The sequence below is a fragment of the Eschrichtius robustus genome, chromosome 9, assembly GCF_028021215.1.
Source record: "Eschrichtius robustus isolate mEscRob2 chromosome 9, mEscRob2.pri, whole genome shotgun sequence".
Lineage (NCBI taxonomy): Eukaryota > Metazoa > Chordata > Mammalia > Artiodactyla > Eschrichtiidae > Eschrichtius > Eschrichtius robustus.
This window is the reverse complement of record NC_090832.1, coordinates 3,375,225-3,388,148: the sequence shown is the minus strand read 5'-3', so window position 1 is coordinate 3,388,148 and position 12,924 is coordinate 3,375,225. Positions and strand designations below refer to the sequence as shown.

The window sequence follows — 12,924 nt, the reverse complement described above, 5'->3', positions numbered from 1 at the left end:
AGAGAGAGGAAGCACTAAGATGGTTTTGGGGGCGTCCCTGGTGGCGCAGTGGTTAAGAATCCGCCTGCCAACGCAGGGGACACGGGTTCGAGCCCTGGTCCGGGAAGATCCCACATGCCACGGAGCAACTAAGCCCGTGCACTACAACTTCTGAGCCCGCGTGCTGCAACTACTGAAGCCCGCACGCTGCAACTACTGAAGCCCGCACGCCTAGAGCCCGTGCTCCACAACAAGAGAAGCCACCGCAATGAGAAGCCGGCACACCTGATTCCCACTAGTTATCTATTTTACATTTGGTAGTATACAGAAGTCCATGCCACTCTCTCACTTTGTCCCAGCTTACCCTTTCCCCTCCCCGTGTCCTCAAGTCCATTCTCTACGTCTGAAACTAACACACCATTGTAAAGCAATTATACACCAATAAAGATGTTTAAAAAATAATAATAAAGTTTAAAAAGAAGCCTGTGCACCACCATGAAGAGCAGCCCCCACTCACCGCAACTAGAGAAAGCCCGTGCGCAACAATGAAGACCCAACGCAGCCAAAAGAAAAAAAAAAAAAGATGGTTTTGAACATTTGAGTGAGATGAAATATCTGTGAACACAAATCTTTTCTTTTTAATGGCTATTCCTGATTTAAAATTTTTTTAAATCGTGGTACATATGCATAACATTTTGCCATAAAATTTTACCATTTCAACCTTTTTAAAGTGTTTGGTTCTGTGGCGTTAAGTACAGTCGCACTGTTGTGCAGACATTACCACAATCCATCTTCAAGTCTTTTCACTTCCCAAACTAAAACTCTGTGCCCCTTAAAAACTACTTCCCCATTCTTTCCAACCCGAGCCCTGGAAACCCCCATTCCACTTTCCATCTCTGTGAATCTGACTACTTCAGGAACTTTACATAAGTGGAATCATGCAGTATTTGTCTTTTTGCAACTTGTTTATTTCACTTAACATAATGCCCGGGTTTCATCCATGTTGCAGTTATGTGTCAGAATTCCCTACCTCCTTAAGGCTGAATGATATTCCACTATGTGGATGTACCACATTCTGTTATCCATTCTTCTCTGGATGGACACTTGGGCTGCTTCCACCTTTTGGCAACTGTGAATAATGCTACTGTGAATATGGATGTACAACTGTCTTTTTGAACTCCTGCTTTCATGTCTTTTGGGTATATTTCCAGAAGTGAAATTGCTGGATCATATGATAATTATATATTTAATTTTTTGAGGAATCACTATACTATTTTCCACAGCTGCTGCATCATTTTTACATTCCCATCAACAATGCACAAGGGTCCAATATTTCCATATCCTCACCAGCACTTGTTATTTTGTTTCCCTCCCCACCTTTTTTTTTTATAATAGCCATCCTAAGGGATGTGAAGTGGTATCTCATTGTGGTCTTGATTTGTATTTCTCTAATGCTTAGTGATGTTAAGCATCTTCTCATGTGCTTACTGGACATCTGTATATCTTCTCTGGAGAAATGTCTACTCAAGTCTTTTGCCCATTTTTTAATCAGGTTGTTTTTTGTTGTTGTTGTTGAGTTGTAGGAGTGCTTTTCACAATGTGGCTATCAACCCGTTATCAGATATATGATTTGCAAATATTTTGTCCCATTCTGTGGGCTGCCTTTTCACTCTGTTTATTGTGCCCAAAATTAAAAGTTTTAAATTTTGATGAAGTCCAACTTATCCCTTTCTTTTTGTCATTGTTGTCCATGCTTTTGGTGTCATGCCCAGGAAATCACTGTAAATCCAATGTCATAAAGCTTTTCTCCTGTATTTTTTCCTAAGAGTTTTATAGTTTTAGATCATATGTTTAGGTCTTTGGTCAATTTTGAGTTAATTTCTTTGAAAATGTAAAATATGGCACAAATTTACTTGTCATCCTTGCACACGGGCCATGCTAATCTTCTCTGTATAGTTCCAATTTTAGTATATGTCCTGCCAAACCAAGCACTGAAAGTAAATCCTTGGAGGAAATTCCTTAACACAAATGGATGAAAGTAAACCTGTCTGTGTTACACTTACAGTAATAAGTGTTCTCACTCTCTGTCTTGGGGATTCAGCGTATTTATCCCAGGTCCGCCAGATGCTTTAACTGCCACTGTTCAGGCCCATCTCTGCCTCCCGCATGCTCAGTGAAGCTCTTCCTTAAGGTTCTCACCCTGACTCTCACACATTCTATAATCACTCTCCATGTGTGGCCAGCATCTTTCCCACTCTCAATGCCAAGCCAGTGGGGACACAGCAAGATTTTTAGGTCCTGTTGTGAATTTTCCATAATTTTCAGATGGAAGCTGTGATAAGGACATATTTCAAAGAATTGAGACATTGATTTAAACAAGGGGGGGGTGGACTGAAAGCCTTACATTGAGAGTCTAGACCCTCAGGTACTTTCCCCCATCCCTAGAAGAAAGAGAGGATTTATTCTTGGGACAAACTAAACCAGAGAGACTCTAAACGCAGACATACTGACTGGATAGAGGACTCAGAACACTGTACATACAGGAGGGCAGAGCTGAAGCTCTAGACCGACAGGAACACAGTGAGAATCAGCGTTTCAGCATTTCAGACTGTAAGGTACCCACCACTGCCCCAACTGCCTCCCCCCATCCTGCTGCTGGAGTGTACGCTTCCAGGGGTATCCTCCTGCCCGCAACCCCTGCCCTGACAAGACACAGGAGAGCTTTTCCCTGAAGAAACCGAACGGTACCAAAGATAAGACCTACACGTTCTGACGTTTGTGAGGGTCTCCCTAGGCAGTCACTCTACAGCAAGCTCACCAGACCACAATCGCTGACTCTCCTCCCCACTTCGCTGGAGCTTCCTATTGGCTTTTAGTGCCTCACTCTTTAGTAGGAAAGGATGATGAAGGATAATACAATAGTCAAGGAAAGCTTCCAACACGGAAGACTGAGGTTAAAATAATAAACAGTTAAAAGAACCTTGGAAAGAGATCACACAGGGAGGAAAAATGTTCTTAACACTGTAATATTCTCAGAGAGAGAAGAAAATATATTACATTCATGGTAAAAAGAACGCTATAAAAGGAACGACTAGAGAAGAGAGTTTTTAGAAATTAAAAATAGAATATTAAAAACGGTACAAATCAGTGGAGAATTTCAGGGATAAAACTGAAGAACTCTCTCAGAAAGTAGAGCAAAAATACAAAAATAGCAAAAGAAGAGAAAAGATAAGAAAATATAAGGATTAATTCAACATAGAAACAACAACAACAGAAGAAATTATCAAAGAAATAATACAGGAAAATAACCAAGGGCTGAAGCATACAAGTCTCTGTACTGTATGGCACATCACATGCCTGGGACAATAAATTTAAAGAGACCAAGACACATCATTGTGAAATTTATTATCAGTGGAGATCCAGACCAGAGCCCAAGAGCTCCCAGAGAAGGAAAGGGGCCACAAACAAAGGAAAGGGAAGGAGAATGGTGTTCTCTTCCTCAAGAACATTACTGGACACTAGAAGACAGTGAAGTGAAGTGTCCAGAACTCAGATGAAAAAGGATTTTCAACCTGGAATTCTGTATCCATTGAAAATATCATGGAGGGAGGAAAAAAGGTATCTTTAGGCATACACAGTCTCAAAATGTTTATCTCCCAGGTACCCTTGGTCAGAAAGTCACTAGACGATGGGCTCTGAAAAGTGAGGGAGCAAACCAAGGAAAAGAGAAACACGAGACAGTGGGAGCTCCCAAGGGCTGTCCCAGGTTGACGATGATAGGGGCTCCCAGGGTAGCAGGCGTGCAACAGATGTAGCCCTTCCGGTGGGCCAGAGCTAAAGGTGGTGGGGGAGTGCTCCAAGGGAAAAGACCACCGTGCTAGTAGCGTGCTTTAAACATGTTTGGAATAAATTTGGAACTGTATTGTTAGCTGTGACAAATGTGTTAGAGCATCTGGAAGAAAAAAAAAATCCAAACTAAGATATAGCTAAAAAACAAAGCACCCATAAAACAAGGTTAATACTAATTGAAGGGAAAATAAAAGTTATGCAAGAGAAAAATGGAATCCAGGTACCCTATTTGGCTCAGGCATGAGGGATATTTACATGGACCAAATAATGCAAATGCCACCACTTTAGCCAATAATTGTGATCTCAACACACTGAGCTCATGAGGGTGCATGGAGGGAGTGAGTGCCAGCAGAGTTAGTCCTCAGTTCCAACACAGAAAATCAGTAGATGATGTGATGGGACTGGTTAGAGGTAGGGAGTTGTAATACAATTTTAGGATGAATAAATGCAAGTCCAGTCTCAAGAAATGGAAGACTGTCACAACCAATCTTCTGCTCTGGCCAGGCCACTTATGCAGTATCGTTCTCAGTTCCAAGGTCTAAGGAGGTCACTGGCTGTGTTTATGCAGAGTCTTGAAATTGGCAAAGAGCAATCACATGGAGAGTATGGGTATCTGTAACTACAGACCTTCCTTAACTTACGAAGGGGCCACGTCCTGATAAGCCCATCATCATTTGACAATACCATTAAGTCGAAAATATATTTAATACACCTAACCTACTGAACATCATGGCTTAGCCAGGCCTGCCTTAAATGTACTCAGAACACCTACATTAGCCTACAGTTGGACAAAATCACCTAACACAAAGCCTGTCTTATAATAAGTGTTGAATATCGCATGTAATTTATTGAATACTGTACTGAAAGTGAAAAACAGAATGGTTGTTAAGTGTACTGGTTGTTTACCCTCATGATCTCGGGGCTGACTGGCAGCTGCAGCTCACTGACACTGCCCAGCATCACGAGAGAGGATGATACCACGTGCCGCTAGCCTGGAAAAGATCAAAATTCAAAACTCGGAGTACTGTTTCTATTGAATGCGTATTGCTTTCACATGACTGTAAAGTTGAAAAATGGCAAGCCAAACCATCATAAATCGGGGACTGTCTGTAGTCTTAAAAATTTAGAACATCATACAGAACAGCAACAGATTAGACATTTTTAAAGGTAGAGGATTAAAAAAAGTTAAATGGAGAGAGAGACTGACTCATTATAAAGGACTTTCTAATTCAGATTGAGATATTCAAGAATAAAATGGGTTGCCTTGCAGTGCTGGGATTAGAACTGGGCCCCTGTTGGGCGGAACAGGAGGGCAAAGTTAGAACGGCTTTTTTGCCCTGGCTGAGACTAATTTCTAGCATGAAGGGTTTATGATTTAATGCATTTTATCGCTTCCTCTGAACCTTGAGCTAGAAAGCACACTTCAAAAATATTTGATTTAAGTGGTTGGTAAGAAATGATTTCATCCCCAATCCAATTCATTACTTCTTAACTTGAAAACACTGTATTGCTTTTTATTTGCTTCCAGGTAAATGATACTTTGGGGTGTGAATGAAAACCCAAGAGAATTTTCTAAGGATGGTAGATCTGAACTTCTCAACTGCTCTGGAGAGGCTTTTTTGTCACCCTTCATTCCTGTCCATACTCTAAATGCCACTTACACACTGACATCATAAGTGGTTCCAGACGCCATCAGTGGTCCACAGTGAATTAACAAGCCATAGAATCCAGATGCTTTTTCCGGTAAACAGCTTCTTTGCAGGAAAAATAAACAGAACAAGAAGGACATTCACTGACCTCCTCTACCACATTCATTCACACACTTCACACCCAGTAAGCATGAGAGCCCCATTTGTAGATTCACTGGTCCACAAATATCACCCATCTCATACATTTTTGCACTCCTTCTTTTAATTAATTCATTGTTTTAAATAACATAAAGCGAGTAGAGTCTATACAAAAAGATACTAATATATAAATTAAGAAAAGCTGAGACTCTAATAAAATTACTAAAGCCGTTAAAAATTTCCTCTGAGGACTATTGAGTACAATCTTGTCACATCAAGCTACAAATTGTTGGTGCTTAAATTACAGTTCTCGTGGCATTACACTCCTTCTAAACCTAGGGATTCCAAGGTGATTTCTTATATGGGCGTTAAACCACAAATTTATATATTTCATCAAATATATTTCCCCACAATTTTTTGAGTGGTAAGGAATTATTTACATGATTATGTCAGGTAATTCTACCAGATTAACCTCATCTTGAGATTGGATGAACTTTATGGAAATCTATGTCCAGTGCTGTGATATAAAGCAAATATGATGGGTTTCTTGCTACATTTACCCATTTACCATTATCTGTGAAAAATAGAAGGTGGCTCCCTTCGACCTAATCCTGCTCCACTGGTTTATAACTATGACACAAGTGTTAGAGGGTTCATTTTTACTCATATTCATGCCAGAACAATACCAGGTAAGGTAAGACACTTGCAAAGTCTGGTATATACAAAGTTCAGGGTCTTTACTTCTGCTGAGCATGCTGATAAATCAGTTCACATCATGTCACACCTTCGCAGGTAAAACAATATGGCCCATTGATCTTATGAATCCTTTCATGAAATTTGTTCCAAAATAAACAAATCTATATTTTCCACCCAGAAGCTTAATTTGCACAGCATTTTTGCTTGAATTCGACACAATAATTCCTCTCAATCCAATATAAACGAAACGTGAACACAGCCCCATCACCCTCTGCTTTAGACAATAACGTGAATGCTTAGCCCTCCGCCTCTTATCTGCGGTTACATACAATCCAGTCGGGGCAGGGGATAAATACACAGCTATGACTTCAAAGCAGACGTGGCCAGAGCCACCATCACACGGGCTGTGGCGGTTCAGCGGAGGTGAGTGTCCCCAGCAAGCGAGGCTGTGGAACTCTGACCTGGACGTCAATCACAATTCTTGAGATTCACTCTAGACAAACCCCAATTTCTCCTTTGTCCATCTCTCCCCTTGCTTTCTCTCTCCTTTGCTTTCTCAGGAGATGGGGGTGAGTGCTTACTATCTAGTATGTAAAGATCTGAGTCCTTTCATTTATAACGTGACATATCCGCAAAAAGAGTGAGCATTCATTGTCCTCTTCCACGTGAAATTCCGCTTGCTCACACTCAGCGGAGGGATTTGCTCACAAGGGCACAGGTGGAAACAGTGCAGCTGGAAGTCCAAGTCGTGTCCCTCACCCTCCAAAGCCCCCGGTGGGCTGTGCAGATTCTGAATCTCCCAGTGATCAAGATACAGCATATTTTGCTACAGTTGTTAACAATTCCATACGTTAAATTCTATATTTTAGAAACAGCAGGGAAATGAGTAAATGACTTCTAGCCTCTTCCAGAGAAGTAAGGTAGGATGTGAATTTTCACTATCTTATTTTGAGCTTTGTTTACAACACAAATGCTGTTTCTGATTAGCTGCCTCAAATTGATTACTTAAACATTTTTAAGCCAGTTTTGAAGGTGTATGAACAAACAAGGAATAAAATAAGGGTCTGATTATTTTTTTATTTTCCCTTGGAGGTCAGTCTGTGAATTTTATTCAGATAATAAAATTCCTCTGAGAGATGCTGAAAAAAAAGGAACTTAATTTCACTGAGAAATGCATGCCGTGAATTCTGTAAGCTATTCCAGAATCAGGACTATTCAGGTTTCTCCGTGTATGCTACAGGCTTAAAGTTTGTAGCATGTAGTTAGTTCATCAAAAATAAAAGTTTGAAGATTCGTCAGCAAACCACTACATATAAAATGACCTTTATTTGTGTGCATACACAGGGTCACACTAGGAAGACACTGGCAGACTTCCCCCTATACTCATTATGCAAAATTGGAGTTTTATTTAAACTCATAGCATTATGATGTTGCAATTGAAAAAGACACTAGAAGTCTCTAAGTCTAATATCCCAGAGGCTCAGATTTTTCATCTATAAAATGAGCTAATGAAATCTTTCCTGCTCTCCTCAGGGCCATTTTGAGACCAAGAGCGTCACAGATGTGAAAGTATGGCGAGAAAATTAGAAGAGCTATACAGATGCAAAATTAAATTATTATTCCTATTACCATCATTCTGATAGACAAATAGGTAAACAACTAGACTGTTAGAAAAAGACTAGCTAAAAATCAGGCTTGTAATCTTGTCTTTACAAACCTGATATAGTAGTGTTTCTTTCTGATATCTTCATGAGATCCATCTAGTCATTTAGCCTTTGAATATGCCAAGTGTAATTTCAAAGTTTCTTTTATCACGCCTACCAGGTCCTTATAATTCCTCTAAGCTATACTTACAAGGGAAATTAACGGAAGTTTGTTCAAATTTCCACATTTACTGGGAAATGGCTATAATCAAATGAGGTTTACTTGTATTACCAATAATTAGGCAGAAGGAAATGCAGAGTGAGAATAACAGGGCGCAGTCAAGCAGGTTAAACACTTGGCAGTCAGGAGACTGTTGATCATTCACGGAGACAACATCAGATTCCAGCGTCATCTTTCTCACCACAGCAGGTGCAGGTTTCCTCTTCAGGGACGGAAAAGACCAAGACGTTGTAGGTTGTTCATTTAAGATCATTTCCTGTGGTATCCACGAGACTCGTGCAGTCAGGTGTGGCGTGAGGAACTGGTTACAGTTTACCCTAAAGCGTGCGGCTGCTTCTCCACGCTCATTCTTCTTAACGTTGCCATTGCTTTTCAGTAGTTACTGGAAAAACCAACCATGTTTATTTATCCCTCCCTCTTAGTGTTTGACTGAAGGCATCCCCTGCCACCACCTTTCTGCCTCCACGCTCTTCTTCCGTTGCTTCCCATACAGACCCACTCTTTCTGCCACGACTGACCATCAACATGTGTCTGATGTGCCATCTGCAGCTCCATGCCATCGTCTGCAAAGTTCAATGCAGCAGTTTCTCTATCTGTCCGGTGAAGGGCCTGGCTGTGAGCGCGATGGTTTTGAAGGATCCTGTCTACCTGGTACAAGCTACAGAAGTTGAGTTACGTCAGCACAGTCTCTCCTCTTCAGAGGCTCACGCTCCCTGCTAAGAGAATACGGTCTTACGAACAACAGCTCTATTTCTACTTGATTTAATATAGACAAGTATATAATATATATATATTTTTTTTTAAGAGAATTTTTTTAAATTTATTTATTTTATTTATTTTTATTTTTGGCTGCGTTGGGTCTTTGTTGCTGCGCACAGGCTTTCTCTAGTTGAGGCGAGTGGGAGCTGCTCTTCCTTGCGGTGCAAGGGCTTCTCATTGCAGTGGCTTCTCTTGTTGCGGAGCACGGGCTCTAAGTGCGCGGGCTTCAGTAGTTGTGGCACGTGGGCTCGATAGTTGTGGCTTGCAGGCTCTAGAGCGCAGGCTCAGTAGTTGTGGCACACGGGCTTAGCTGCTCCACAGCATGTGGGATCTTCCCAGACCAGGGCTTGAACCCGTGTCCCCTGCACTGGCAGGCGGATTCTTGACCTCTGCGCCACCAGGGAAGTCCCAAGTATATACTATACTGTGTTTCAGTACACGTGCAAGGCAGGGGAAGGAAGAACCAAGGAGTCACATTGTTTACAGGATAAATTTCCAGGGTTTCAATGAACAAAGGCAACTCATCCCACGAGAATGTTCACGCCCTGCAACGTTCCAGCCCTTGGAGGGAAAGAGGGAGTAAGATAAAGGAAGTCCAGCAGTCCTCTATTCCCTGAAGCAATCAAATATATAAATTGAGAAATATTTTACAGAACTGGAAAACACTATAATGTTGGGAAAAATATAATGAGGAAACAAAAAATTTTTTTCCTGGGGAAAAGAATTATCCTCAACAGTTAGATGAAAATATTCAAAATTTTACATTGGTGATAAGCAAGATAAATGAGTACCCAGATAATATAAGTTAAGCATTGTCAGCAAAAACTTGAAGCGATGACCACGGAGCTAGGCATGGGGAGAGAGGTGGCAGGCGGAGGGTTGCAAAAGCCCAGTGGTTGCCAAGTTAGAAGGACGCTGGGCCAGTAATCTTTGCTGGTTTGCTTGTAAGAGCGGGGCTGGGGGCATCCGGTGGTTAGATCCCACACAGCCTGAGAATCAGCTTCCCTGGGCAAACCGGGCCCTCCCGACATCAGGGCACAGGCTAACACAGGACGTCCCCTGCTGAGCTGAACACACAGCACAGTATTTTATAAGCACAGTTGCCTATTAAAGGAAAACGAGCTGAAATTCCCCTTTGGGAAAAGTGCTCCACTTCATTCGTGACCAAACTGGAGATTACAGAGAAGCCCAAACGTGTTCCAAACCAACAAAACAGAAAGCACCCCAAGGACAGATGGGCAAGGCTAGTGAGAATACAATGCGATACACCACTGTGTCAGTAGATAGCCCGCGGGAAAGGGTTCTTCTGAGGGCACAGGAGGAGAGGGCGTGCTGAGGCATTTCTGCCCTTCCATCCACCCTGCCTCGGGGCCAGAGTCTGCGCTGTGGGTCCTGCGCTGGACAGGAAACGCTTCCCCAGCTGTGGTGACGACACACTGGACCCCACCATGCGTGAGCTGAGGGCTGACCTCAGACACAAGCACCGACCGCAGGAGACCAGTGACTAATACAGAGGAGAGTTCTTGAGAATTGACACTAGTTTCCTCCTCCGAACCACATACTAACGGCGCAGCCAAATTTTACTTACCTTTGTGTCATGATTCCTCCTCGGGAGCTCACATCAGAGGTCAGCACGCAGAGCTTGTCAGAGAGCCCAGACCACCCCCAGTGAATCGTGTGCAACCCATGCCTGCTGAAGACAAGGGGCCTTTCCAGGGGCCCAGGGATGTTTTAAAAAAGACAATTCTCGATGCCTATTCCTCTTCCTTCCTCTCCCTGAACCGAGTTCAGGGTCCAGGAAGGAATCGCTACAAGACAGCCGGCCCCAAACTGACAGATAGCCCTGGGAGTGTCTCCTGAGCGGGCCAGCTCACTGATTATTTTCCTAAGGCTGAAGCCACAGTGGTACACTCAAGAATTCAAAATGTTTATGGAAATTTGAAGGGAACAGATAGGAGGAAGAGGGCCAGGAGATCGAAAATTATAAAAGAAATGAATAAATCATTTGCTTTCTTGTCCAATCACTTGATCACTGCAAGGAAAAATCTTAGTCTGTTTGTTTATTTAATGAAACATAACCTGAATAATCCATGTTTCCAAAGAAAAATGAAGACATTTTATTTTGTCCAGCTGCTTTTCATCTTATGCTGCTGAAAAGACCAAAATTCAAAGCTGCTTTGTACGTTTGCAAAAATGAGATGAGGGGGGAGAAAAAACCAAAAGGGATTTACATTTTTTCCTTCTCAGACAACTAGGCCTTAGCCTTCAGCAGAAAACTAGGCAAAAATCCAACAGTTCAAGGAATCCCCACCGACCCCTAACACGTACATTTTTCAGGGGGTAAGACAGTGATGAGATAGGGCAGTTCCCAGGAGCACTGCTTGGGCAGGGTTTCTTCTGATGCCCAGCACCCAGAAATAAAGGTTATCCCCTCACGGAGCCTCCGAAAGCCCATCAGAGCAGCTGGCACTTTTTCGTGCTTGCCTCCCAACAGAGTCCACACCACCACTTTCACTTTATCCAGCTATTCTTCTAAGCACCTTTGGAACAGCTTCTGCGGCACAAGAAGAAACTCACGGATCTACACATGTGCCGGGAGAAGAGGGCACAAACGTAAGCCAGTTCATAGCTGGGTTCACCCCTCCCTTCAGAGGTGACGTGTGGGTGCGTGGCACTGACCCAGCACAAAGATTAGCTTTCCTGCTTCCACTTGGAGTTTGCCAGAAACAATACACATTTTGAGAAATGTGATGGTTTGAAGACAAAGAATCCATTCACAATTCCAACATACCAGTTTTCACCACGCAAAATAACTGCCCCCAAGATGGTAATATGTTAATGACTATGAGAACACTGGAAAAGTTGGAACGGTAAAAAAAAAAAGAGGGATGTTGCAATGATAACATATTTAGGCAAAAATGCATTTTAAGCCATCCAAAGTGAAGGTAAGATACATAAAATTGTAAAATACCCTGGAATAAAAACAGAGAACAGTGGCCTTGACCTGGGAGAGACTGTGTGCAACATCCAAAGGCAATGACATCCCCAAAGGAGACTCAGACCACTTCTTGGACCAAACAGATCAACATCTATTGGGCATGACCACTTCTTGGACCAAACAGATCAACATCTATTGGGCATGATTGGTCTCTGATTCCTTAGTTTTTGAGACTCTGCTTTCTTTAGTGCCTAATTTATATTATGTAAGAGTTATAAACATTTATCATAAAAGATGAAGACCTGTCATTTGGAATGAAGCTAATTAAAGAGAGATCAGGAAAAAATGGATGTATTTAAAGCTTTCCAGTGAAAATTTAATTTCAGTAAAACTGAATATCAACCTTCTTCAGGTGGAAAATACCCAAAATATAACAGATGTTTTTCATCCTGATTTTACCTTATAATTTATAGACATGAAGAGATAAAACATTATAATATTTGGATAAATTACTTAAAGCAGTCTTTTCAAATATGGAGAGTTGGAAATCTATTTTAAAAAAGGATTGTGTTAGGAGACACTTAAAGATAATAATAAAATAATAAATAATCACCACCTGCTCCTACCACTGGGGGGCAGTAACCCAATACTCACCTAATTGGGGTACTCAATGGCTAACCTTGGGGCCCAGCCACATGGGTCCAAAGTTCCTGGGGACCATTGTATTAACGGAATCAGAGTCTTAATAAACCTCTGATTTAAGTAGTTCAAAATCATATGCTCAGCAAGGTCTACAGTGGTGAGTACCTCAGAGGTGGGCCTTTTGAAGAAATTGTAAAGGGGAGAGCAAATATTGAAAGTGTTCTTATCTGTTCTCAGATAACCATACTGCAGTGGATTATTAGGCAGAAAAAAGTCTAAGGTTATTTTAAGGGCAAACCAGAGTAGCTTCAGGCTTCTAGATAACATCACAAGCTGGAGACGGTGGGGTAATTTCTGTTGTTTGTGATAGAATGATCTATACAGTCAAGC

The 12,924-nt window shown here is 41.9% G+C and overlaps 1 protein-coding gene and 1 non-coding gene across 2 annotated transcripts in view; both read right to left on the bottom strand.

Annotated features, from left to right (window-relative positions):
* The window catches only part of PDE10A (phosphodiesterase 10A), a 587,420-nt gene that overhangs the window by 347,690 nt on the left and 226,806 nt on the right, over positions 1-12,924 (bottom strand).
* Positions 1,865-1,971, bottom strand: LOC137769748 (U6 spliceosomal RNA). Its single transcript, XR_011075064.1, has one exon. It is a non-coding gene; the product is annotated as a U6 spliceosomal RNA (small nuclear RNA).